Source organism: Rhinichthys klamathensis, unplaced genomic scaffold (genome assembly GCF_029890125.1).
Source record: "Rhinichthys klamathensis goyatoka isolate OS25496 unplaced genomic scaffold, OSU_Roscu_1.1 h1tg000057l_1, whole genome shotgun sequence".
NCBI lineage: Eukaryota > Metazoa > Chordata > Actinopteri > Cypriniformes > Leuciscidae > Rhinichthys > Rhinichthys klamathensis.
The window spans coordinates 290,181-317,821 of NW_026606602.1; the positions used below are offsets into that span (position 1 = coordinate 290,181).

Genomic DNA, 27,641 nt, shown 5'->3' on the forward strand with positions numbered 1-27,641 from the left:
CAAAGAGATGTGTTTTTAGTCTAGCTTTGAACTGACAGAGTGTGTCTGCTTCCCGGACAATGGTAGGAAGACTGTTCCAAAGTTTTGGTGCTAAATAGGAAAAGGATCTACCTCCAGCAGTCGATTTAGATATTCTAGGTATTATCAACTGGCCGGAATTTTGAGATCGCAATAGACGTGAAGGACTATAATGCGTTAAGAGCTCGCTCAAGTACTGCGGAGCTAAACCATTTAGTGTTTTGTAGGTAATCAACAATATTTTAAAATTTATACGATGTTTAATAGGGAGCCAATGCAGTGTTGACAGAACCGGGCTAATATGGTCATATTTCCTGGTTCTGGTAAGAACTCGAGCTGCGGCGTTTTGAACTAGCTGTAGTTTGTTTATTAAGCGTGCAGGGCAACCACCCAGTAGAGCATTACAATAATCTAGCCTTGAGGTCATGAACGCATGGACTAATTGTTCCGCATTTCCCAATGAGAGCATATCATTGGGCGTAATTTAGATATATTTTTAAGATGGAAAAATGCAGTTTTACAGATACTAGACACGTGGCTTTCAAAAGAAAGGTTGGTATCAAATAACACACCCAGGTTCCTAACCGACGACGAAGACTTGACAGAGCAGCCATTAAGTGTTAGACAGTATTCTGGGTTATTACGTGTGGAAGTTTTTTGTCCAATAATTAGAATCTCTGTCTTTTCAGAATTTAGTAGTAGGAAATTACTAGTCATCCAATTTTTTATATCAGCTATGCATTCCGTTAATTTTGTGAATTGGTAAGTTTCGTTGGGTTTTGAAGAAATATACAGCTGAGTATCATCGGCATAACAGTGAAAGCTAACTCCATGTTTCCTAGTGATATCTCCTAATGGTAGCATGTACAGAGTGAACAGCAGCGGTCCTAGTACTGAGCCTTGTGGTACGCCATACTGAACTTGTGATCGATAAGACATCTCTTCATTTACTGCTACAAACTGATAACGGTCAGTTAAGTATGATTTAAACCATGCTAATGCAATTCCACTAATGCCAACATAGTTTTCTAGTCTATTTAAAAGAATGTTGTGGTCAATGGTGTCAAATGCAGCACTAAGATCGAGTAACACTAATAGAGAGATACAACCACGATCGGATGATAAGAGCAAATCATTTGTGACTCTAATGAGAGCGGTCTCAGTGCTATGGTACGGTCTAAATCCGGACTGAAAATCCTCGCAGATATCATTTCTTTCTAGAAAGGAACATAGTTGTGAAGATACTGCTTTTTCTAATATCTTTGACAGAAAAGGCAGATTCGAGATCGGCCTGTAATTGACTAATTTTGTAGGATCAAGTTGTGGTTTTTTAACAAGCGGTTTTATCATAGCCAGTTTAAAGGTTTTTGGTACGTATCCTAGAGACAAAGATGAATTAATGATATTAAGAAGAGGATATATGACCTCTGGAAACATCTCTTTCAGTAGCTTAGTCGGTATAGGATCTAACATACAAGTTGTCGATTTAGATGAATTAACGAGTTTGCAGAATTCTTCCTCTCCTATAGCAACAAATAAATCAAATTTTTCCTCAGGGAGACTACAATGCACTTCCTGATGCGATACTGTGGTAGACGGTTGCATAGTTATAATTTTGTCCCTGATATTATCAATTTTATAAGTGAAGAAGTTCATAAAGTCATCACTGCCGTGTTGCTTTGACACTTCTGAGCTTGAAGCTTTCTTTTTCGTTAGTTTAGCCACTGTTTCAAATAAATACCTAGGATTATGTTTATTTTCTTCTAATAGGTTTGAAAAATAAGCAGATCTAGCAGCTTTTAAAGCCTCTCTGTAAGCAATTGAGCTCTCTTTCCACGAAATCCGAAATACCTCTAGTTTAGTTTTCTTCCAGTTGCGCTCCATTTTTCTGGCTGCTCTCTTTAGGGCCTGAGTGTGCTCGCTGTACCACGGCGTTGGACTATTTTCTTTAATCTTCTTTAAGCGCAACGGAGCAACTGCGTCTAAAGTGCTGGAAAAGAGAGAGTTAAACGTTTCTGTTGCAATATCGAGTTCTTCTAAGCTATCTGGGATGCTGAGATGATGAAACTGATTAGGAAGATTATTGATAAAGCAATCTTTAGTGGCAGAAGTTATAGGTCTAACGTATTTATAACACGGAGTCGGCTTTGCAGCCTTGGCTAAATGTAATTTACATGAGACTAGATAATGATCTGAGATGTCATCGCTCTGCTGCAGAATTTCAACAGCATCAACATCTATTCCATGTGATAATATAACATATTAGATATGATTACGACAATGAGTAGGTCCTGACACGTGTTGTCTAACTCCAATTGAGTTTACAATGTCTTTAAATGCCAATCCCAAAGCATCTTTTTCATTATCTACATGTATATTAAAATCACCAACAATTAGTACTTTATCTGCAGCCAATACTAAATCTGATAGAAACATCCCGCTTGTTCATTCAGAAAATCTGTGTGTTTGTGTGTGTATGCCCTGTTCTAATGCCTCATTGACTAAGCCACCTGAATGAGATGGACAATTAGTAGGGCAAGCGAGTCATGCCCCAGTGGCCTATCGAAGTAGTCGTTCATCCGGATAACTTGAAGAAAAGCTGTCACATCTTTGTGCTAAAACCCTTTGTTGTTTTCACCTGATCACATTTATGACAGAGGCACTTCGTGTGCACTTCATGTGTGCCTAAACGCAATCCCTTTTGAAAACACCTGTGAATGGGAGCTCTTCTATGGCGAGCAGAGTGGCGCAGCAGAAGCGTGCTGGGCCCATAACCCAGAGGTCGATGGATCGAAACCATCCTCTGCTAAGGCTTCTTCAGGTATGTCCATGTTTTATCCCAAATAAAGAGCAACTTCCACATCCCGCTTGTTCATTCAGAAAATCTGTGTGTTTGTGTGTGTATGCCCTGTTCTAACGCCTCATTGACTAAGCCACCTGAATGAGATGGACAATTAGTAGGGCAAGCGAGTCATGCCCCAGTGGCCTATCGAAGTAGTCGTTCATCCGGATTACTTTGTGTGCTGGCCTTGTTTAAATGCCAATGCTGTTGTTGTCACTGAAGCCAAAGTAATGGGGGCACATGAGCAGATATTTTGAACAGCCCCAGTGGCCTAATGGATAAGGCACTGGCCTCCTAAGCCAGGGATTGTGGGTTCGAGTCCCATCTGGGGTGGTTTACAGCAGAGTGGCGCAGCGGAAGCGTGCTGGGCCCATAAACCAGAGGTCGATGGATCGAAACCATCCTCTGCTAAGACAGCTTTACTTATAAACATACTCTGCTCCTACTTGAAGAAAAGCTGTCACATCTTTGTGCTAAAACCCTCTGTTGTTTTCACCTGATCACATTTATGACGGAGGCACTTCGTGTGCACTTCATGTGTGCCTAAACGCAAGCCCTTTTGAAAACACCTGTGAATGGGAGCTCTTCTATGGCGAGCAGAGTGGCGCAGCGGAAGCGTGCTGTGCCCATAACCCAGAGGTCGATGGATCGAAACCATCCTCTGCTAAGGCTTCTTCAGGTATGTCCATGTTTTATCCCAAATAAAGAGCAACTTCCACATCCCGCTTGTTCATTCAGAAAATCTGTGTGTTTGTGTGTGTATGCCCCAGGGTGTATTCCAGAAAGCAAGGTTAACTTACCATCAGATAAACCTTGAACTCTTGGTTGGTTAACCCCAAACTTGCTTACTCTGGGTATGTCGGTTCCAAAACACCTATGTTGAGTTAGTTTAATCAACCTCCTATTGGTAACCCAGAGTTAATGCGCGCGCACGACGAGTACATAAAGACATTTTCAATGGATCGCCGATTTCAGGAGTCACCATGGAAACCAAGGGAGAAGAAAAGCGAGCTACATACGATACTTCGGTGAAACTGAGTTGGAGGTTTTAATGCTTGCTTATGAAGACTATAGCCTAAGCCCATTATAAAAAAAATAATAAATAAAAAAGCAATACTGCTGCATCAGCAAAAGAAAGTTGGCTTGGCAAATAATAATGGACAGAGTAAATGCTTGAGTTTAGAAAATTATAAATGGGGTTTTTTCCCTTTGTGTGTCACAATGAAAGGGGAAAATAGCCTACCCCATTTATAATTTGTGACGCAAAAATTCTTTGGGGGCATGTAGTAAAAATAGACAAGTATTTACTTGTTGGCCTCCATACATTTCTTAATATTACAGTAGTAATGCACATAATTGGCTAGTTATATGTTGGCTTCTCGTTTTGTCAGGTCTGGAGCCAGAAGAAGTGTGAGCCAAGTCAAAATGAAACACAAAAACATTCTCCAGCAAGGTAATATTTTCTAAACTTACTAAACTTGTTACTGACATTTAATACTAATTTAGTATTAAATGTAATTTAGTTTTCTATGTAGCCAATAGAAAGAAGGGAGCTGAGGAGCTGGCACTGTCCCTTAATAAAGGGCCACCTGTGGTCGATGGGATTCCAGGGGGGCAGTTCGTCAGACTCAGCTACCAAGACAAGTGGCTTAGTAAAATGTAGGTGTACCATATTAATACTTATGATTTATTGATGTTTACACTGTTTTTGTCAGTGTTTTAATAAATAAAATCATCAACACTGTCACCATTTTAAAAAGGCATTTTGAATTCATTTTACAGTCATTGATTCACTTGTGCAGTATGCATGCTGCTTTGACTGCATATGCTGTATACTGTAATCTTATTACTAGTACTTAGATGCTCCTAATGTCCTTCTTTATTAGTTGTATTTGCTTAAGAATATACATTGAGAATTGAATATGCATGATTATCATGGTTTAATTATCTTGCAGTTGCTGATGGCCACATTGAATTATTGGATCCTCCTGCAACACCACACTCTGTCACAGTTGTAAGTGATTATTGTCTTTAGGTTTCTGTTTGCTAGACCAAGCATCCTTCCTTATTTTCACTGTAGGATGATGATGAAGAGACCACTTCTGCTGTGACAGAAACAGAAAATGTGGGGAGGCCCATAGAGGTATGATGCATAGAATGCATTCCCCCTATTTTACACAAGAGAATAAATAAATTGTCATTGTCATTTTACAGAATATGGCAGGAGATTTTTAATACAGATGAGGGTCCATCTACCTCCACACAGAATCTTAGCAGTGTAAGAAATGTTCTGCAGTTCTCCTTCCTCATTTAAATATTTGGTCTGTGTTTGTATTACAGACTTTTTCAGTCTTTCTAGTTGCCTGCCAAAAAGCTGTATAAGGTCCACCTTTAAAAGCAAATCAGAAAAAGTGACATGGAGATGGACCTTATACAGCTTCAAATGGAGGAGAAAAGGCTTAACCTAAAAAAGGCCAGACTTGAAATTGAATTGCTGGAGCACTAGCTTAAGGTGGGAAACAGTATGTAAACATTAATCTGTCATTTGTTGTTGAATGAAATCTAAAGCAATAAATACAAATGTCTTTTGTTACAGGAAATAAAGAAACAATGAACAACACTTGACTGTTAACTGGTTTTAATTAAAGTGATTTTGGCAAATCATGTCTTGTACCACCCTGCCATCTCTTTGGTCTACTGGGTTCACTGGGGGTTCCTCTTGGCCACATATTACCTAGTTAGTGGGGACCAGTGATGAGGGTGATTTAATGGTTTAAACACCCAAACATTTAGCATCCAAAAAATCTATTGTCACCTGCACATTGATGCTATGCATTGACTTCCTATTTACATAGTCTCCTTCATTGATGGAAGGAGCTTTAATGTGAATGTGGGTTCCATCAATGCACCCAATCACATTTGGAAACCCTGAAATTGAAAGTTATATAATTAGAAACATTTAAAATTATTGTGACTGTATAAAGTAGGGTTAGATTAAGTAGTGCTATATGTAACTAAAATGGTCAGGGGACGCCATGCTCTGTCACCTCTCTGAAACAAACTAACCCTGGAACATAACCTGCTCCGGAGCAGGTTAAGTTCAGAGAGTGAGTTGCTATGACTACTAACATACCCTGAAAGTTACCACCGTTTTTGGAACCGAAAGTTGAGGTTATACGCTTACTTACTCTTAAACATACCTGGGTATGTCACATAACCTGCTTTCTGGAATACACCCCCGTTCTAACGCCTCATTGACTAAGCCACCTGAATGAGATGGACAATTAGTAGGGCAAGCGAGTCATGCCCCAGTGGCCTATCGAAGTAGTCGTTCATCCGGATTACTTTGTGTGCTGGCCTTGTTTAAATGCCCATGCTGTTGTTGTCACTGAAGCCAAAGTAATGGGGGCACATGAGCAGATATTTTGAATAGCCCCAGTGGCCTAATGGATAAGGCACTGGCCTCCTAAGCCAGGGATTGTGGGTTCGAGTCCCATCTGGGGTGGTTTACAGCAGAGTGGCGCAGCGGAAGCGTGCTGGGCCCATAACCCAGAGGTCGATGGATCGAAACCATCCTCTGCTAAGACAGCTTTACTTATATACATACTCTGCTCCTACTTGAAGAAAAGCTGTCACATCTTTGTGCTAAAACCCTTTGTTGTTTTCACCTGATCACATTTATGACAGAGGCACTTCATGTGCACTTCATGTGTGCCTAAACGCGAGCCCTTTTGAAAACACCTGTGAATGGGAGCTCTTCTATGGCGAGCAGAGTGGCGCAGCGGAAGCGTGCTGGGCCCATAACCCAGAGGTCGATGGATCGAAACCATCCTCTGCTAAGGCTTCTTCAGGTATGTCCATGTTTTATCCCAAATAAAGAGCAACTTCCACATCCGCTTGTTCATTAAGAAAATCTGTGTGTTTGTGTGTGTATGCCCTGTTCTAACGCCTCATTGACTAAGCCACCTGAATGAGATGGACAATTAGTAGGACAAGCTAGTCATGCCCCAGTGGCCTATCGAAGTAGTCGTTCATCCGGATTACTTTGTGTGCTGGCCTTGTTGATGGATCGAAACCATCCTCTGCTAAGGCTTCTTCAGGTATGTCCATGTTTTATCCCAAATAAAGAGCAACTTCCACATCCGCTTGTTCATTCAGAAAATCTGTGTGTTTGTGTGTGTATGCCCTGTTCTAACGCCTCATTGACTAAGCCACCTGAATGAGATGGACAATTAGTAGGGCAAGCTAGTCATGCCCCAGTGGCCTATCGAAGTAGTCGTTGATCCGGATTACTTTGTGTGCTGGCCTTGTTGATGGATCGAAACCATCCTCTGCTAAGGCTTCTTCAGGTATGTCCATGTTTTATCCCAAATAAAGAGCAACTTCCACATCCCGCTTGTTCATTCAGAAAATCTGTGGGTGCTTCTCAATATCCCTCCTCGTCTCCTCTCTCCTCCGTCCTCCATCCTATTTCCCGGAAACCGATCGAGCTCAGCCATCTTGAAGGACATCTCAATTCTCTAATTGCACCGCGAGGAGGCGAGGATCGAGGATCGAGGAGGCTTCCAGAGGAGCTATGAGCGAGGATACACAGGTGTACCCTTTGCGGAAGAGTTTTATCGACTAAACATGACGCACGTATCAATTCTCCTCCCCCTTCACATCTGTCACAATCATTTGAATTTATACTTTACTTTTGTAGTTTACATAAACCACACAACTCACATATTTCAACAAGGTATCTTGCTTTATTATTATTTATTATTAATTTCTTAAATAAACAAACTTTAACAACATAAGGGCAGATCCTTTGAGCACTGCTGATGACGCTGTGAAGTGACGCTCGAGTGATCAAGTATTCCAATGTATAAAAAAGCTTTCAGTCAATTCCTCCGTCCTCATTTTTTTTCCTTGCAGCCTTCCCTCGCGTCCTACAGGGGGTGGAGCTGAGACGCGAGGAAAGGAAGCGAGGATGCACAAATAAGAAATGAGAAGCACCCTGTGTGTTTGTGTGTGTATGCCCTGTTCTAACGCCTCATTGACTAAGCCACCTGAATGAGATGGACAATTAGTAGGGCAAGCGAGTCATGCCCCAGTGGCCTATCGAAGTAGTCGTTCATCCGGATTACTTTGTGTGCTGGCCTTGTTTAAATGCCAATGCTGTTGTTGTCACTGAAGCCAAAGTAATGGGGGCACATGAGCAGATATTTTGAACAGCCCCAGTGGCCTAATGGATAAGGCACTGGCCTCCTAAGCCAGGGATTGTGGGTTCGAGTCCCATCTGGGGTGGTTTACAGCAGAGTGGCGCAGCGGAAGCGTGCTGGGCCCATAACCCAGAGGTCGATGGATTGAAACCATCCTCTGCTAAGACAGCTTTACTTATAAACATACTCTGCTCCTACTTGAAGAAAAGTTGCCTCAGCTGTGTGCTAGAACCTTCTGCATTTTTCACCTGTTCTAATTGATGACAGAAGAGCACTTCAAGTGTGCCTAAACGCATGTCAATTTGAAAACAGTAGAGTATGGCAAGTCTGTTGTCAGGAGCAGAGTGGCGCAGCGGAAGCGTGCTGGGCCCATAACCCAGAGGTCGATGGATCGAAACCATCCTCTGCTAAGACAGCTTTACTTATAAACATACTCTGCTCCTACTTGAAGAAAAGCAGTCACATCTTTGTGCTAAAACCCTTTGTTGTTTTCACCTGATCACATTTATGACAGAGGCACTTCGTGTGCACTTCATGTGTGCCTAAACGCAAGCCCTTTTGAAAACACCTGTGAATGGGAGATCTTCTATGGCGAGCAGAGTGGCGCAGCGGAAGCGTGCTGGGCCCATAACCCAGAGGTACTCTGCTCCTACTTGAAGAAAAGCTGTCACATCTTTGTGCTAAAACCCTTTGTTGTTTTCACCTGATCACATTTATGACAGAGGCACTTTGTGTGCACTTCATGTGTGCCTAAACGCAAGCCCTTTTGAAAACACCTGTGAATGGGAGCTCTTCTATGGCGAGCAGAGTGGCGCAGCAGAAGCGTGCTGGGCCCATAACCCAGAGGTCGATGGATCGAAACCATCCTCTACTAAGGCTTCTTCAGGTATGTCCATGTTTTATCCCAAATAAAGAGCAACTTCCACATCCCGCTTGTTCATTCAGAAAATCTGTGTGTTTGTGTGTGTATGCCCTGTTCTAACGCCTCATTGACTAAGCCACCTGAATGAGATGGACAATTAGTAGGGCAAGCGAGTCATGCCCCAGTGGCCTATCGAAGTAGTCGTTCATCCGGATTACTTTGTGTGCTGGCCTTGTTTAAATGCCAATGCTGTTGTTGTCACTGAAGCCAAAGTAATGGGGGCACATGAGCAGATATTTTGAACAGCCCCAGTGGCCTAATGGATAAGGCACTGGCTTCCTAAGCCAGGGATTGTGGGTTCGAGTCCCATCTGGGGTGGTTTACAGCAGAGTGGCGCAGCGGAAGCGTGCTGGGCCCATAACCCAGAGGTCGATGGATTGAAACCATCCTCTGCTAAGACAGCTTTACTCATAAACATACTCTGCTCCTACTTGAAGAAAAGTTGCCTCAGCTGTGTGCTAGAACCTTCTGCATTTTTCACCTGTTCTAATTGATGACAGAAGAGCACTTCAAGTGTGCCTAAACGCATGTCAATTTGAAAACAGTAGAGTATGGCAAGTCTGTTGTATTTGTTGTACCTGTTCTAATTGATGACAGAAGAGCACTTCAAGTGTGCCTAAACGCATGTCAATTTGAAAACAGTAGAGTATGGCAAGTCTGTTGTCAGGAGCAGAGTGGCGCAGCGGAAGCGTGCTGGGCCCATAACCCAGAGGTCGATGGATCGAAACCATCCTCTGCTAAGACAGCTTTACTTATAAACATACTCTGCTCCTACTTGAAGAAAAGCTCTCACATCTTTGTGCTAAAACCCTTTGTTGTTTTCACCTGATCACATTTATGACAGAGGCACTTCGTGTGCACTTCATGTGTGCCTAAACGCAAGCCCTTTTGAAAACACCTGTGAATGGGAGCTCTTCTATGGCGAGCAGAGTGGCGCAGCGGAAGCGTGCTGGGCCCATAACCCAGAGGTCAATGGAATCGAAACCATCCTCTGCTAAGGCTTCTTCAGGTATGTCCATGTTTTATCCCAAATAAAGAGCAACTTCCACATCCCGCTTGTTCATTCAGAAAATCTGTGTGTATGCCCTGTTCTAACGCCTCATTGACTAAGCCACCTGAATGAGATGGACAATTAGTAGGGCAAGCGAGTCATGCCCCAGTGGCCTATCGAAGTAGTCGTTCATCCGGATTACTTTGTGTGCTGGCCTTGTTTAAATGCCAATGCTGTTGTTTTCACTGAAGCCAAAGTAAAGGGGGCAGATGAGCAGATATTCTGAACAGCCCCAGTGGCCTAATGGAAAGGCACTGGCCTCCTAAGCCAGGGATTGTGGGTTCGAGTCCCATCTGGGGTGGTTTACAGCAGAGTGGCGCAGCGGAAGCGTGCTGGGCCCATAACCCAGAGGTCGATGGATCGAAACCATCCTCTGCTAAGACAGCTTTACTTATAAACATACTCTGCTCCTACTTGAAGAAAAGCTGTCACATCTTTGTGCTAAAACCCTTTGTTGTTTTCACCTGATCACATTTATGACAGAGGCACTTCGTGTGCACTTCATGTGTGCCTAAACGCAAGCCCTTTTGAAAACACCTGTGAATGGGAGATCTTCAATGGCGAGCAGAGTGGTGCAGCGGAAGCGTGCTGGGCCCATAACCCAGAGGTCGATGGATCGAAACCATCCTCTGCTAAGGCTTCTTCAGGTATGTCCATGTTTTATCCCAAATAAAGAGCAACTTCCACATCCCGCTTGTTCATTCAGAAAATCTGTGTGTTTGTGTGTGTATGCCCTGTTCTAACGCCTCATTGACTAAGCCACCTGAATGAGATGGACAATTAGTAGGGCAAGCGAGTCATGCCCCAGTGGCCTATCGAAGTAGTCGTTCATCCGGATTACTTTGTGTGCTGGCCTTGTTAAACATACTTGAAGAAAAGCTGTCACATCTTTGTGCTAAAACCCTTTGTTGTTTTCACCTGATCACATTTATGACAGAGGCACTTCGTGTGCACTTCATGTGTGCCTAAACGCAAGCCCTTTTGAAAACACCTGTGAATGGGAGCTCTTCTATGGCGAGCAGAGTGGCGCAGCGGAAGCGTGCTGTGCCCATAACCCAGAGGTCGATGGATCGAAACCATCCTCTGCTAAGGCTTCTTCAGGTATGTCCATGTTTTATCCCAAATAAAGAGCAACTTCCACATCCCGCTTGTTCATTCAGAAAATCTGTGTGTTTGTGTGTGTATGCCCTGTTCTAACGCCTCATTGACTAAGCCACCTGAATGAGATGGACAATTAGTAGGGCAAGCGAGTCATGCCCCAGTGGCCTATCGAAGTAGTCGTTCATCCGGATTACTTTGTGTTCTGGCCTTGTTTAAATGCCAATGCTGTTGTTTTCACTGAAGCCAAAGTAATGGGGGCAGATGAGCAGATATTTTGAACAGCCCCAGTGGCCTAATGGAAAGGCACTGGCCTCCTAAGCCAGGGATTGTGGGTTCGAGTCCCATCTGGGTTGGTTTACAGCAGAGTGGCGCAGCGGAAGCGTGCTGGTCCCATAACCCAGAGGTCGATGGATCGAAACCATCCTCTGCTAAGACAGCTTTACTTATAAACATACTCTGCTCCTACTTGAAGAAAAGCTGTCACATCTTTGTGCTAAAACCCTTTGTTGTTTTCACCTGATCACATTTATGACAGAAAAACTTCGTGTGCACTTCATGTGTGCCTAAACGAAAGCCCTTTTGAAAACACCTGTGAATGGGAGCTCTTCTATGGCGAGCAGAGTGGCGCAGCGGAAGCGTGCTGGGCCCATAACCCAGAGGTCGATGGATCGAAACCATCCTCTGCTAAGACAGCTTTACTTATAAACATACTCTGCTCCTACTTGAAGAAAAGCTGTCACATCTTTGTGCTAAAACCCTTTGTTGTTTTCACCTGATCACATTTATGACAGAGGCACTTCGTGTGCACTTCATGTGTGCCTAAACGCAAGCCCTTTTGAAAACACCTGTGAATGGGAGCTCTTCTATGGCGAGCAGAGTGGCGCAGCGGAAGCGTGCTGGGCCCATAACCCAGAGGTCGATGGATCGAAACCATCCTCTGCTAAGACAGCTTTACTTATAAACATACTCTGCTCCTACTTGAAGAAAAGCTGTCACATCTTTGTGCTAAAACCCTTTGTTGTTTTCACCTGATCACATTTATGACAGAGGCACTTTGTGTGCACTTCATGTGTGCCTAAACGCGAGCCCTTTTGAAAACACCTGTGAATGGGAGCTCTTCTATGGCGAGCAGAGTGGCGCAGCGGAAGCGTGCTGGGCCCATAACCCAGAGGTCGATGGATCGAAACCATCCTCTGCTAAGGCTTCTTCAGGTATGTCCATGTTTTATCCCAAATAAAGAGCAACTTCCACATCCCGCTTGTTCATTCAGAAAATCTGTGTGTTTGTGTGTGTATGCCCTGTTCTAACGCCTCATTGACTAAGCCACCAGAATGAGATGGACAATTATTAGGGCAAGCGAGTCATGCCCCAGTGGCCTATCGAAGTAGTCGTTCATCCGGATAACTTGAAGAAAAGCTGTCACATCTTTGTGCTAAAACCCTTTGTTGTTTTCACCTGATCACATTTATGACAGAGGCACTTCGTGTGCACTTCATCAGAATCAGAATCAGAATCAGAAAGAGCTTTATTGCCAAGTGTGCTTGCACACACAAGGAATTTGTTTTGGTACTGAGGCTTCCAGTGGACATATACAAATACAAATACAACAAGAAACATAATACTACAAATTCTAAGAATAAAAAATATAAATATAAATATATGAGAATAAAAGTATCACAGTTGTCACAAGTATCACATATATTACAGTGTTTTGAATATTATGAATAAATAAATCTACATATAAGTATCACCTGAGTTGTAGGATATTGCACTAAACAGTGGGAGTATTGCACTTAAAGCATATGCCTTGGGAGGTGTGTTAACTGTTCAGGAGGGATATGGCCTGTGGGAAGAAACTGTTCCTGTGCCGAGATGTTCTAGTGGCCAGTGATCTGAGTCGCCGTCTTGACGGTAACAGTTCAAATAGGTGGTGTCCAGGGTGAGTGGAGTCTGTGATGATTTTACCTGCTCTCTTCCTCACTCTGGAAGAGTACAGGTCCTGGAGGTTTGGCAGGGGGGCACCAATAATCCTCTCCGCAGTCTGGACTGTCCGTTGTAGTCTCCTGATGTCTGATTTGGTAGCTGAACCAAACCAGACAGTGATGGAAGTGCATAAGACAGACTCAATGACGGCTGAGTAGAACTGAATCAGCAGCTCCTGTGGCAAGTTGAACTTCCTCAGCTGGCGAAGGAAGTACAGTCTCTGCTGGGCCTTTTTCACAATGGAGTCAATGTGATTGTCCCACTTCAGGTCCTGAGAGATGATAGTGCCCAGGAACCTGAATGACTCCACTGCTTCCACAGTTCATGTGTGCCTAAACGCAAGCCCTTTTGAAAACACCTGTGAATGGGAGATCTTCTATGGCGAGCAGAGTGGCGCAGCGGAAGCGTGCTGGGCCCATAACCCAGAGGTCGATGGATCGAAACCATCCTCTGCTAAGGCTTCTTCAGGTATGTCCATGTTTTATCCCAAATAAAGAGCAACTTCCACATCCCGCTTGTTCATTCAGAAAATCTGTGTGTTTGTGTGTGTATGCCCTGTTCTAACGCCTCATTGACTAAGCCACCTGAATGAGATGGACAATTAGTAGGGCAAGCGAGTCATGCCCCAGTGGCCTATCGAAGTAGTCGTTCATCCGGATTACTTTGTGTGCTGGCCTTGTTTAAATGCCAATGCTGTTGTTGTCACTGAAGCCAAAGTAATGGGGGCACATGAGCAGATATTTTGAACAGCCCCAGTGGCCTAATGGATAAGGCACTGGCCTCCTAAGCCAGGGATTGTGGGTTTGAGTCCCATCTGGGGTGGTTTACAGCAGAGTGGCGCAGCGGAAGCGTGCTGGGCCCATAACCCAGAGGTCGATGGATCGAAACCATCCTCTGCTAAGACAGCTTTACTTATAAACATACTCTGCTCCTACTTGAAGAAAAGTTGCCTCAGCTGTGTGCTAGAACCTTCTGCATTTTTCACCTGTTCTAATTGATGACAGAAGAGCACTTCAAGTGTGCCTAAACGCATGTCAATTTGAAAACAGTAGAGTATGGCAAGTCTGTTGTCAGGAGCAGAGTGGCGCAGCGGAAGCGTGCTGGGCCCATAACCCAGAGGTCGATGGATCGAAACCATCCTCTGCTAAGACAGCTTTACTTAAAAACATACTCTGCTCCTACTTGAAGAAAAGCTGTCACATCTTTGTGCTAAAACCCTTTGTTGTTTTCACCTGATCACATTTATGACAGAGAAACTTCGTGTGCACGTCATGTGTGCCTAAACGAAAGCCCTTTTAAAAACACCTGTGAATGGGAGCTCTTCTATGGCGAGCAGAGTGGTGCAGCGGAAGCGTGCTGGGCCCATAACCCAGAGGTCGATGGATCGAAACCATCCTCTGCTAAGGCTTCTTCAGGTATGTCCATGTTTTATCCCAAATAAAGAGCAACTTCCACATCCCGCTTGTTCATTCAGAAAATCTGTGTGTTTGTGTGTGTATGCCCTGTTCTAACGCCTCATTGACTAAGCCACCAGAATGAGATGGACAATTAGTAGGGCAAGCGAGTCATGCCCCAGTGGCCTATCGAAGTAGTCGTTCATCCGGATAACTTGAAGAAAAGCTGTCACATCTTTGTGCTAAAACCCTTTGTTGTTTTCACCTGATCACATTTATGACAGAGGCACTTCGTGTGCACTTCATGTGTGCCTAAACGCAAGCCCTTTTGAAAACACCTGTGAATGGGAGCTCTTCTATGGCGAGCAGAGTGGCGCAGCGGAAGCGTGCTGGGCCCATAACCCAGAGGTCGATGGATCGAAACCATCCTCTGCTAAGACAGCTTTACTTATAAACATACTCTGCTCCTACTTGAAGAAAAGCAGTCACATCTTTGAGCTAAAACCCTTTGTTGTTTTCACCTGATCACATTTATGACAGAGGCACTTCGTGTGCACTTCATGTGTGCCTAAACGCAAGCCCTTTTGAAAACACCTGTGAATGGGAGATCTTCTATGGCGAGCAGAGTGGCGCAGCGGAAGCGTGCAGGGCCCATAACCCAGAGGTCGATGGATTGAAACCATCCTCTGCTAAGACAGCTTTACTTATAAACATACTCTGCTCCTACTTGAAGAAAAGCTGTCACATCTTTGTGCTAAAACCCTTTGTTGTTTTCACCTGATCACATTTATGACAGAGGCACTTCGTGTGCACTTCATGTGTGCCTAAACGCAAGCCCTTTTGAAAAGACCTGTGAATGGGAGCTCTTCTATGGCGAGCAGAGTGGCGCAGCGGAAGCGTGCTGGGCCCATAACCCAGAGGTCGATGGATCGAAACCATCCTCTGCTAAGGCTTCTTCAGGTATGTCCATGTTTTATCCCAAATAAAGAGCAACTTCCACATCCCGCTTGTTCATTCAGAAAATCTGTGTGTATGCCCTGTTCTAACGCCTCATTGACTAAGCCACCAGAATGAGATGGACAATTAGTAGGGCAAGCGAGTCATGCCCCAGTGGCCTATCGAAGTAGTCGTTCATCCGGATAACTTGAAGAAAAGCTGTCACATCTTTGTGCTAAAACCCTTTGTTGTTTTCACCTGATCACATTTATGACAGAGGCACTTCGTGTGCACTTCATGTGTGCCTAAACGCAAGCTCTTTTGAAAACACCTGTGAATGGGAGCTCTTCTATGGCGAGCAGAGTGGCGAAGCGGAAGCGTGCTGGGCCAATAACCCAGAGGTTGATGGATCGAAACCATCCTCTGCTAAGGCTTCTTCAAGTATGTCCATGTTTTATCCCAAATAAAGAGCAACTTCCACATCCCGCTTGTTCATTCAGAAAATCTGTGTGTTTGTGTGTGTATGCCCTGTTCTAACGCCTCATTGACTAAGCCACCTGAATGAGATGGACAATTAGTAGGGCAAGCGAGTCATGCCCCAGTGGCCTATCGAAGTAGTCGTTCATCCGGATTACTTTGTGTGCTGGCCTTGTTTAAATGCCAATGCTGTTGTTTTCATTGAAGCCAAAGTAATGGGGGCAGATGAGCAGATATTTTGAACAGCCCCAGTGGCCTAATGGAAAGGCACTGGCCTCCTAAGCCAGGGATTGTGGGTTCGAGACCCATCTGGGGTGGTTTACAGCAGAGTGGCGCAGCGGAAGTGTGCTGGGCCCATAACCCAGAGGTCGATGGATCGAAACCATCCTCTGCTAAGACAGCTTTACTTATAAACATACTCTGCTCCTACTTGAAGAAAAGCAGTCACATCTTTGTGCTAAAACCCTTTGTTGTTTTCACCTGATCACATTTATGACAGAGGCACTTCGTGTGCACTTCATGTGTGCCTAAACGCAAGCCCTTTTGAAAACCCCTGTGAATGGGAGATCTTCTATGGTGAGCAGAGTGGCGCAGCGGAAGCGTGCTGGGCCCATAACCCAGAGGTCGATGGATCGAAACCATCCTCTGCTAAGGCTTCTTCAGGTATGTCCATGTTTTATCCCAAATAAAGAGCAACTTCCACATCCCGCTTGTTCATTCAGAAAATCTGTGTGTTTGTGTGTGTATGCCCTGTTCTAACGCCTCATTGACTAAGCCACCTGAATGAGATGGACAATTAGTAGGGCAAGCGAGTCATGCCCCAGTGGCCTATCGAAGTAGTCGTTCATCCGGATTACTTTGTGTGCTGGCCTTGTTTAAATGCCAATGCTGTTGTTGTCACTGAAGCCAAAGTAATGGGGGCACATGAGCAGATTTTTGAATAGCCCCAGTGGCCTAATGGATAAGGCACTGGCCTCCTAAGCCAGGGATTGTGGGTTCGAGTCCCATCTGGGGTGGTTTACAGCAGAGTGGCGCAGCGGAAGCGTGCTGGGCCCATAACCCAGGTTTCGATGGATCGAAACCATCCTCTGCTAAGACAGCTTTACTTATAAACATACTCTGCTCCTACTTGAAGAAAAGCTGTCACATCTTTGTGCTAAAACCCTTTGTTGTTTTCACCTGATCACATTTATGACAGAGAAACTTCGTGTGCACTTCATGTGTGCCTAAACGAAAGCCCTTTTAAAAACACCTGTGAATGGGAGCTCTTCTATGGCGAGCAGAGTGGCGCAGCGGAAGCGTGCTGGGCCCATAACCCAGAGGTCGATGGATCGAAACCATCCTCTGCTAAGGCTTCTTCAGGTATGTCCATGTTTTATCCCAAATAAAGAGCAACTTCCACATCCCGCTTGTTCATTCAGAAAATCTGTGTGTTTGTGTGTGTATGCCCTGTTCTAACGCCTCATTGACTAAGCCACCAGAATGAGATGGACAATTAGTAGGGCAAGCGAGTCATGCCCCAGTGGCCTATCGAAGTAGTCGTTCATCCGGATAACTTGAAGAAAAGCTGTCACATCTTTGTGCTAAAACCCTTTGTTGTTTTCACCTGATCACATTTATGACAGAGGCACTTCGTGTGCACTTCATGTGTGCCTAAACGCAAGCCCTTTTGAAAACACCTGTGAATGGGAGTTCTTCTATGGCGAGCAGAGTGGCGCAGCGGAAGCGTGCTGGGCCCATAACCCAGAGGTCGATGGATCGAAACCATCCTCTGCTAAGACAGCTTTACTTATAAACATACTCTGCTCCTACTTGAAGAAAAGCAGTCACATCTTTGAGCTAAAACCCTTTGTTGTTTTCACCTGATCACATTTATGACAGAGGCACTTCGTGTGCACTTCATGTGTGCCTAAACGCAAGCCCTTTTGAAAACACCTGTGAATGGGAGATCTTCTATGGCGAGCAGAGTGGCGCAGCGGAAGCGTGCAGGGCCCATAACCCAGAGGTCGATGGATTGAAACCATCCTCTGCTAAGACAGCTTTACTTATAAACATACTCTGCTCCTACTTGAAGAAAAGCTGTCACATCTTTGTGCTAAAACCCTTTGTTGTTTTCACCTGATCACATTTATGACAGAGGCACTTCGTGTGCACTTCATGTGTGCCTAAACGCAAGCCCTTTTGAAAACACCTGTGAATGGGAGCTCTTCTATGGCGAGCAGAGTGGCGCAGCGGAAGCGTGCTGGGTCCATAACCCAGAGGTCGATGGATCGAAACCATCCTCTGCTAAGACAGCTTTACTTATAAACATACTCTGCTCCTACTTGAAGAAAAGCTGTCACATCTTTGTGCTAAAACCCTTTGTTGTTTTCACCTGATCACATTTATGACAGAGGCACTTTGTGTGCACTTCATGTGTGCCTAAACGCAAGCCCTTTTGAAAACACCTGTGAATGGGAGCTCTTCTATGGCGAGCAGAGTGGCGCAGCGGAAGCGTGCTGGGCCCATAACCCAGAGGTCGATGGATCGAAACCATCCTCTGCTAAGGCTTCTTCAGGTATGTCCATGTTTTATCCCAAATAAAGAGCAACTTCCACATCCCGCTTGTTCATTCAGAAAATCTGTGTGTTTGTGTGTGTATGCCCTGTTCTAACGCCTCATTGACTAAGCCACCAGAATGAGATGGACAATTAGTAGGGCAAGCGAGTCATGCCCCAGTGGCCTATCGAAGTAGTCGTTCATCCGGATAACTTGAAGAAAAGCTGTCACATCTTTGTGCTAAAACCCTTTGTTGTTTTCACCTGATCACATTTATGACAGAGGCACTTCGTGTGCACTTCATGTGTGCCTAAACGCAAGCCCTTTTGAAAACACCTGTGAATGGGAGCTCTTCTATGGCGAGCAGAGTGGCGCAGCGGAAGCGTGCTGGGCCCATAACCCAGAGATCAATGGTTCGAAACCATCCTCTGCTACGGCTTTTTCAGGTATGTCCATGTTTTATCCCAAATAAAGAGCAACTTCCACATCCCGCTTGTTCATTCAGAAAATCTGTGTGTTTGTGTGTGTATGCCCTGTTCTAACGCCTCATTGACTAAGCCACCTGAATGAGATGGACAATTAGTAGGGCAAGCGAGTCATGCCCCAGTGGCCTATCGAAGTAGTCGTTCATCCGGATTACTTTGTGTGCTGGCCTTGTTTAAATGCCAATGCTGTTGTTGTCACTAAAGCCAAAGTAATGGGGGCACATGAGCAGATATTTCGAACAGCCCCAGTGGCCTAATGGATAAGGCACTGTCTTCCTAAGCCAGGGATTGTGGGTTCGAGTCCCATCTGGGGTGGTTTACAGCAGAGTGGCGCAGCGGAAGCGTGCTGGGCCCATAACCCAGAGGTCGATGGATCGAAACCATCCTCTGCTAAGACAGCTTTACTTATAAACATACTCTGCTCCTACTTGAAGAAAAGTTACCTCAGCTGTGTGCTAGAACCTTCTGCATTTTTCACCTGTTCTAATTGATGACAGAAGAGCACTTCAAGTGTGCCTAAACGCATGTCAATTTGAAAACAGTAGAGTATTGCGAGTCTGTTGTCAGGAGCAGAGTGGCGCAGCGGAAGCGTGCTGGGCCCATAACCCAGAGGTCGATGGATCGAAACCATCCTCTGTTAAGACAGCTTTACTTATAAACATACTCTGCTCCTACTTGAAGAAAAGCTGTCACATCTTTGTGCTAAAACCCTTTGTTGTTTTCACCTGATCACATTTATGACAGAGGCACTTCGTGTGCACTTCATGTGTGCCTAAACGCAAGCCCTTTTGAAAACCCCTGTGAATGGGAGCTCTTCTATGGCGAGCAGAGTGGCGCAGCGGAAGCGTGCTGGGCCCATAACCCAGAGGTCGATGGATCGAAACCATCCTCTGCTAAGACAGCTTTACTTATAAACATACTCTGCTCCTACTTGAAGAAAAGCTGTCACATCTTTGTGCTAAAACCCTTTGTTGTTTTCACCTGATCACATTTATGACAGAGGCACTTTGTGTGCACTTCATGTGTGCCTAAACGCAAGCCCTTTTGAAAACACCTGTGAATGGGAGCTCTTCTATGGCGAGCAGAGTGGCGCAGCGGAAGCGTGCTGGGCCCATAACCCAGAGGTCGATGGATCGAAACCATCCTCTGCTAAGGCTTCTTCAGGTATGCCCATGTTTTATCCCAAATAAAGAGCAACTTCCACATCCCGCTTGTTCATTCAGAAAATCTGTGTGTTTGTGTGTGTATGCCCTGTTCTAACGCCTCATTGACTAAGCCACCAGAATGAGATGGACAATTAGTAGGGCAAGCGAGTCATGCCCCAGTGGCCTATCGAAGTAGTCGTTCATCCGGATAACTTGAAGAAAAGCTGTCACATCTTTGTGCTAAAACCCTTTGTTGTTTTCACCTGATCACATTTATGACAGAGGCACTTCGTGTGCACTTCATGTGTGCCTAAACGCAAGCCCTTTTGAAAACACCTGTGAATGGGAGCTCTTCTATGGCGAGCAGAGTGGCGCAGCGGAAGCGTGCTGGGCCCATAACCCAGAGATCAATGGATCGAAACCATCCTCTGCTAAGGCTTCTTCAGGTATGTCCATGTTTTATCCCAAATAAAGAGCAACTTCCACATCCCGCTTGTTCATTCAGAAAATCTGTGTGTTTGTGTGTGTATGCCCTGTTCTAACGCCTCATTGACTAAGCCACCTGAATGAGATGGACAATTAGTAGGGCAAGCGAGTCATGCCCCAGTGGCCTATCGAAGTAGTCGTTCATCCGGATTACTTTGTGTGCTGGCCTTGTTTAAATGCCAATGCTGTTGTTGTCACTAAAGCCAAAGTAATGGGGGCACATGAGCAGATATTTTGAACAGCCCCAGTGGCCTAATGGATAAGGCACTGTCTTCCTAAGCCAGGGATTGTGGGTTCGAGTCCCATCTGGGGTGGTTTACAGCAGAGTGGCGCAGCGGAAGCGTGCTGGGCCCATAACCCAGAGGTCGATGGATCGAAACCATCCTCTGCTAAGACAGCTTTACTTATAAACATACTCTGCTCCTACTTGAAGAAAAGTTGCCTCAGCTGTGTGCTAGAACCTTCTGCATTTTTCACCTGTTCTAATTGATGACAGAAGAGCACTTCAAGTGTGCCTAAACGCATGTCAATTTGAAAACAGTAGAGTATGGCAAGTCTGTTGTCAGGAGCAGAGTGGCGCAGCGGAAGCGTGCTGGGCCCATAACCCAGAGGTCGATGGATCGAAACCATCCTCTGCTAAGACAGCTTTACTTATAAACATACTCTGCTCCTACTTGAAGAAAAGCTGTCACATCTTTGTGCTAAAACCCTTTGTTGTTTTCACCTGATCACATTTATGACAGAGGCACTTCGTGTGCACTTTATGTGTGCCTAAACGCAAGCCCTTTTGAAAACACCTGTGAATGGGAGCTCTTCTATGGCGAGCAGATTGGCGCAGCGGAAGCGTGCTGGGCCCATAACCCAGAGGTCGATGGATCGAAACCATCCTCTGCTAAGACAGCTTTACTTATAAACATACTCTGCTCCTACTTGAAGAAAAGCTGTCACATCTTTGTGCTAAAACCCTTTGTTGTTTTCACCTGATCACATTTATGACAGAGGCACTTCGTGTGCACTTCATGTGTGCCTAAACGCAAGCCCTTTTGAAAACACCTGTGAATGGGAGCTCTTCTATGGCGAGCAGAGTGGCGCAGCGGAAGCGTGCTGGGCCCATAACCCAGAGGTCTTCCACATCCCGCTTGTTCATTCAGAAAATCTGTGTGTTTGTGTGTGTATGCCCTGTTATAACGCCTCATTGACTAAGCCACCTGAATGAGATGGAAAATTAGTAGGGCAAGCGAGTCATGCCCCAGTGGCCTATCGAAGTAGTCGTTCATCCGGATTACTTTGTGTGCTGGCCTTGTTTAAATGCCAATGCTGTTGTTGTCACTGAAGCCAAAGTAATGGGCAGTGTTGGGCAAGTTACTTTTAAAAAGTAATTAGTTACAGTTACTAGTTACTTCTTCCAAAAAGTAACTAAATTAGTTACTCAGTTACAAATTTTAAAAGTAACTAGTTACTTAAGAAAGTAACTATTGCGTTACTTTCAAGTAAAATTACATTTTAAATGCTCAAATGTGACCCCACCTCTACCCCTCTTTAACGGAACTTAAAATACATGTGCATGTTCAATTATTTATGATAAATCTGAATATTATAATGAAATGGACACTTAATACAATAGGCCTACATTATTAACAGAAACATGAAACATTGTACACACATCTAAAAAATAAAGTTGTTGTGGGACAAAGTGAGACTAGCCTCCAATCAAATGCCATGTATGTAGATATTATGCTTATATAGTGGATCAATGCAAATAACACAATAGATGTATTGGAACTTTTGATATTAATTGTATTGCCCCTCAACAGGCCACAACTGGGCAAAATTAAATTAAGCTTGTTAAGCAATATACTAGACTTGCAGTCGAGACCGCCTAAACCGAGACCAAGACACTACCAAGACCAGATGGTATCGAGACCAAGACAAGACCAAGACCAAGACAGACCAAGTCGAGACCAAGACCAAGTCGAGACTAAGACCAAGACCAAGTCGAGACTAAGACCGAGACCAAGTCGAGACCGGAGGGGAAAAAAACATTAGTGTTGAAGCTAAGCAATAACTTGTCAAATGTTGTTTTGCATTTGCCTGCCTATCTCTGCTGATTTCGAAGTCTCCAAATGAATCCATTCTGCAACTTTTAAATACATAATTATATTTTTAAAAACGAAATTATAGGCTTAAGTGCAGGATCCGAAAGTTGGTCGTTTTTGTCGCTATGGTTACACACACACACACACACACACCGTTGGCGGTGCGCTCAAAGTCATCTGTCAGTTGTGCAGTTTCCCAAAATCTCCTGAATGAAGGTAAAACCAATCATGTCACTGATATGTGTTTTACTAAATATTAATATATCAAAAACTGTACATGATATGTGTTTTTTAAATCAAGTGATCGAAGTGCTCGTTGCCGCTGCGATCAGTGGCGCGGATACAGTGTTTTCTCGCGTGGCTCGCGCGCACCGCACTGTCTTCACTCGGACGCGCGCTTCAATACGTTGCGGATATCGTCGTGGATATTGTAGTATTGTATTGCTCAATCCCCTGACCACTATGCCGGTCTGAGACAGCGAGACCTAGACAAGACCGAGAGGTCCGAGACCAAGACAAGACCGAGACCAAAGACCGTCAAGGCCGTGACAAGACCGAGACCACGTAAAAGTGGTCTCGAGACCGGTCTCGAGACATACATCACTACAATATACCAAAAAGACTGACTGTCTTGTGTTGTTCCTTGTGTGTCCTGTCCTGTCCGACTATGCGTTATGATGGGTCGTTCGCAATTCATGAGCGTTAGCCATTAGTGATGATGGGTCGTTCGCGAATGAGCGTTAGTGATGATGGATCGACTCGTTCGCGAATGAGCTTTTGATGGGTCGTTCGCGATTCGCGAATGAGCCGACTCTAAGAGCCATATCTCGCATATCTGAAGAGCCGACTCTATTTTTTACAAATTTAGCCTATAGAAATTAAATAATTATGTAATAAAAATTGAAATATTATAGTCAAAGTCATTTAAAGAGCCGTTTGTGAGCCAAAAGAGCTGGCTCAGTGAGCTGAGTCAAAAGAGCCGAATGCCCATCACTACTATGCGTGCTTTCGAAGACCCGTCTAACTCTACCTCTGATTGGCTTACAATGACATTTTACTCTACCTCAGCCAATCGTCAGCATTTATGCGCTTGTCTCGTGCTCTGCCCACTAACCAAGGAAGAACAGTAAACAAAGTATTTGCCTCTCGCTCAGAGATCTAGTTGGTCTGATGAAAAAAAAAACAGCTTCATCAGTTATAGTAACGCGCCACTTTTTTTGGCAGTAACGGTAACGGCGTTATTAAGATGAGAAGAGTAATCAATTAGATTACTCGTTACTGGAAAAAGTAATGCCGTTAGTAACGGCGTTATTTATAACGCCGTTATTCCCATCACTGGTAATGGGGGCACATGAGCAGATATTTTGAACAGCCCCAGTGGCCTAATGGATAAGGCATCAGGTGGTTGGGGTGGTTTACAGCAGAGTGGCGCAGCGGAAGCGTGCTGGGCCCATAACCCAGAGGTCGATGGATCGAAACCATCCTCTGCTAAGACAGCTTTACTTATAAACATACTCTGCTCCTACTTGAAGAAAAGTTGCCTCAGCTGTGTGCTAGAACCTTCTGCATTTTTCACCTGTTCTAATTGATGACAGAAGAGCGCTTCAAGTGTGCCTAAACGCATGTCAATTTGAAAACAGTAGAGTATGGCAAGTCTGTTGTCAGGAGCAGAGTGGCGCAGCGGAAGCGTGCTGGGCCCATAACCCAGAGGTCGATGGATCGAAACCATCCTCTGCTAAGACAGCTTTACTTATAAACATACTCTGTTCCTACTTGAAGAAAAGCTGTCACATCTCTGTGCTAAAACCCTTTCTTGTTTTCACCTGATCTAACCCAGAGGTCGATGGATCGAAACCATCCTCTGCTAAGGCATCTTCACTTATGTCCATGTTTTATCCCAATAAAGAGCAACTTCCACATCCCGCTTGTTCATTCAGAAAATCTGTGTGTTTGTGTGTGTATGCCCTGTTCTAACGCCTCATTGACTAAGCCACCAGAATGAGATGGACAATTAGTAGGGCAAGCGAGTCATGCCCCAGTGGCCTATCGAAGTAGTCGTTCATCCGGATTACTTTGTGTGCTGGCCTTGTTTAAATGCCAATGCTGTTGTTGTCACTGAAGCCAACGTAATGTGGGCACATAAGCACAGGTTTTTAACAGCCTCAGTGGCCTAAAGGATAAGGCACTGGCCTCCTAAGCCAGGGATTGTGGGTTCGAGTCCCATCTGGGGTGGTTTACAGCAGAGTGGCGCAGCGGAAGCGTGCTGGGCCCATAACCCAGAGGTCGATGGATCGAAACCATCCTCTGCTAAGACAGCTTTACTTATAAACATACTCTGTTCCTACTTAAAGAAAAGCTGTCACATCTTTGTGCTAAAACCCTTTGTTGTTTTCACCTGATCACATTTATGACAGAGGCACTTCGTGTGCACTTCATGTGTGCCTAAACGAAAGCCCTTTTGAAAACACCTGTGAATGGGAGCTCTTCTATGGCGAGCAGAGTGGCGCAGCGGAAGCGTGCTGGGCCCATAACCCAGAGGTCGATGGATCGAAACCATCCTCTGCTAAGGCTTGATCAGGTATGTCCATGTTTTATCCCAAATTAAGACCACTCACTCACACTCACTCACACACACACACACACACACTCACTCACTCATTCACACCACACCACACCACACACACACTCCTCTGCTCTCTCTCTGTCCACACACACACACACACACTCCTCTGCTCTCTCTCTGTCCACACACACACACACACACTCCTCTGCTCTCTCTCTGTCCACACACATACACACACTCCTCTGCTCTCTCTCTGTCCACACACACACACACTCACTCCTCTGCTCTCTCTCTGTCCACACACACACTCCTCTGCTCTCTCTCTGTCCACACACACACACACACACACACACACACACTCCTCTGCTCTCTCTCTGTCCACACACACACACACACACACACACACACACACACACACACACACACACACACACTCCTCTGCTCTCTCTCTGTCCACACACACACACACACACACACACTCCTCTGCTCTCTCTCTGTCCACACACACACACTCTGCTCTCTCTCTGTCCATGTTTGTCTATGTCTTCCTCTCTCTATCTATAGATCATGGTCACTTAATCTGTATTTGGAGAGGATTTGTCTTTCTTTAAAATGTTTAATAAATAGATTACTGGCCAATTTAGTGGTTCTATTGAGGGTCGAGTAACATTGGAGTTTATTTTGGAGGTCAAAACTTGCTTTTAGTGATTGATCATGAGTGTCTTTTAGATGTGTTTGTATTTCTTTAACAGTAGTTGTGGGGCTGTAGCTGTGGTCAGTGGGGAGTGTAGTCTGATGGACGAGTTGAAGAGCGAGTGTGTGTAGAGGATGAGGTTCTGCTGAGCTTTCATTGGCGATTAGGGCTTTATATTGGACTGACTCTGGATTAGGGGTGTAACGGTACATGTATTCGTATTGAACCGTTTCGGTTCGAGGCTTCCGGTTCGGTACGGATTCAAACCGAACGATTCCTTGGACCATTATTCCTGCCGACAAAATTCGCGCTGGCGCGACCAACACAACGTTGCGCAACATCAAATGGCAAGCGTAATGAAAGCGGAACGAAACTGCGTTACTCATTATGTGCTTCACGGGTCGTTTATCAGTTCGGACCAGCAACATCTGTGCAGCGCGAGCCTATGAGCGCGAGCCGATCTCGATCAAGCGACACTGTTACAACGGTCAGGGGATCTCTGGATAATCCGTAATTCGTTTGTAATTATAAAACGAAAATACCGTTTTTCTGTTTTTTGTTTCAAAACGAAAAACCAAATAACCGTTTTTAGTGTCAGAATCAAAAAACGAAAAACCAATTAAAAATGGCCCGTTTTTTGGTGATCATTTTATCGTTATTCCTTTTTGAACAAAGAATGAAGAGAGTCTTTGAACTTCAGTCTATTCGTTTTTCGTTTATAAACCAAAAACGGAAGTCACGTGGTCTATTCCTTTTTTGGAAGCGAAAGTAACCGTTAACACTTTCAAAATAAAAGTAACTATAGTTAGCGAGGTGATTGTAGACTAAAACTGAACTAATATAACGTTTTTTAGTACAACTAAAGTAGCACTGGGTGTGAAAAAAAAACACTTTAGTTAACTGAAATAAAAATTAAAAATAATAAAATAATAACTCTTAATAAAATCAAACATTTGTATAAGACCATTGGTGACCTCTGTAACTTCAGATTAAGACAAGTGAACTCATTTTATATGTAGCTTAGGATAGCAGGTAGCCTATTTATTTATAAGTTTATATTATTTAATTCACATTTTAGTTTTGTAACATATTTATAGCCCTTCTTGCTCTGTGGAAGCTCAACCAGCAGAGGTCGGTCAGGGGCTCTTTCTGTGGCGACAACAGGCAACAAGGGTTTGACCTTTTGACCTTTTCACCTGCCTTCCAGCTCCTCTTTCTATGGCACTATAGCTGCTAAAAACTCTCAGCTTCCACCATCTACTGTTACCCCTTCTGTGTCAAAACAAAACTCTTCCAAAACAAATCTATAAAGTTGTATACTTTTTATTTTCCTTTGTATTTTTCTCCAGTGTAATATACTTATTATGTTAGTTAAGTAGATTAAACATTTTGTATGCAGCTTGTAGTTCTCATTAGTTATGTAGACCTACTTGTGTGTGAAACCTAGCATTACTCAGTCAAAAATGATCTCTAGCTCTGGGACTTTCAGATCTTTTAGTGCTTTTTTGGGTTTAATAAAGAATAACAATAATACATTTAAATAAACAACTTAATGAATAGCATAAAGAATAGTTGTGACAACTAAAAAAAAATTGTTTGGGTGAATGTTCAATTTTGACCATAAACATAATAGTAGTATTGTTTGGTAGGCTGGTGATAAAGGAAAATCAACCACTAATTTGTGCCCTGGTCACTCTTTTTAACAG

The 27,641-nt window shown here is 44.3% G+C and overlaps 12 non-coding genes across 12 annotated transcripts; all 12 read left to right on the forward strand.

The window, feature by feature from the left end:
- Window positions 1–3,120: 3,120 nt before the first annotated feature.
- Window positions 3,121–3,193, forward strand: trnar-ccu (transfer RNA arginine (anticodon CCU)). Its single transcript has one exon. It is a non-coding gene; the product is annotated as a tRNA-Arg (tRNA).
- A 3,099-nt stretch (window positions 3,194–6,292) lies between these two features.
- On the forward strand, window positions 6,293–6,365 carry trnar-ccu (transfer RNA arginine (anticodon CCU)). The gene has a single exon. It is a non-coding gene; the product is annotated as a tRNA-Arg (tRNA).
- Window positions 6,366–8,076: 1,711 nt separating this feature from the next.
- On the forward strand, window positions 8,077–8,149 carry trnar-ccu (transfer RNA arginine (anticodon CCU)). Its single transcript has one exon. It is a non-coding gene; the product is annotated as a tRNA-Arg (tRNA).
- A 1,082-nt stretch (window positions 8,150–9,231) lies between these two features.
- trnar-ccu (transfer RNA arginine (anticodon CCU)) lies at window positions 9,232–9,304 on the forward strand. The gene has a single exon. It is a non-coding gene; the product is annotated as a tRNA-Arg (tRNA).
- A 962-nt stretch (window positions 9,305–10,266) lies between these two features.
- trnar-ccu (transfer RNA arginine (anticodon CCU)) lies at window positions 10,267–10,338 on the forward strand. Its single transcript has one exon. It is a non-coding gene; the product is annotated as a tRNA-Arg (tRNA).
- Window positions 10,339–11,419: 1,081 nt separating this feature from the next.
- Window positions 11,420–11,501, forward strand: trnar-ccu (transfer RNA arginine (anticodon CCU)). Its single transcript has one exon. It is a non-coding gene; the product is annotated as a tRNA-Arg (tRNA).
- Window positions 11,502–13,870: 2,369 nt separating this feature from the next.
- trnar-ccu (transfer RNA arginine (anticodon CCU)) lies at window positions 13,871–13,943 on the forward strand. The gene has a single exon. It is a non-coding gene; the product is annotated as a tRNA-Arg (tRNA).
- Window positions 13,944–16,173: 2,230 nt separating this feature from the next.
- trnar-ccu (transfer RNA arginine (anticodon CCU)) lies at window positions 16,174–16,245 on the forward strand. The gene has a single exon. It is a non-coding gene; the product is annotated as a tRNA-Arg (tRNA).
- A 626-nt stretch (window positions 16,246–16,871) lies between these two features.
- On the forward strand, window positions 16,872–16,944 carry trnar-ccu (transfer RNA arginine (anticodon CCU)). Its single transcript has one exon. It is a non-coding gene; the product is annotated as a tRNA-Arg (tRNA).
- A 2,249-nt stretch (window positions 16,945–19,193) lies between these two features.
- Window positions 19,194–19,266, forward strand: trnar-ccu (transfer RNA arginine (anticodon CCU)). The gene has a single exon. It is a non-coding gene; the product is annotated as a tRNA-Arg (tRNA).
- A 1,557-nt stretch (window positions 19,267–20,823) lies between these two features.
- trnar-ccu (transfer RNA arginine (anticodon CCU)) lies at window positions 20,824–20,896 on the forward strand. The gene has a single exon. It is a non-coding gene; the product is annotated as a tRNA-Arg (tRNA).
- Window positions 20,897–24,837: 3,941 nt separating this feature from the next.
- On the forward strand, window positions 24,838–24,910 carry trnar-ccu (transfer RNA arginine (anticodon CCU)). The gene has a single exon. It is a non-coding gene; the product is annotated as a tRNA-Arg (tRNA).
- The last annotated feature ends 2,731 nt before the right edge of the window (window positions 24,911–27,641 follow it).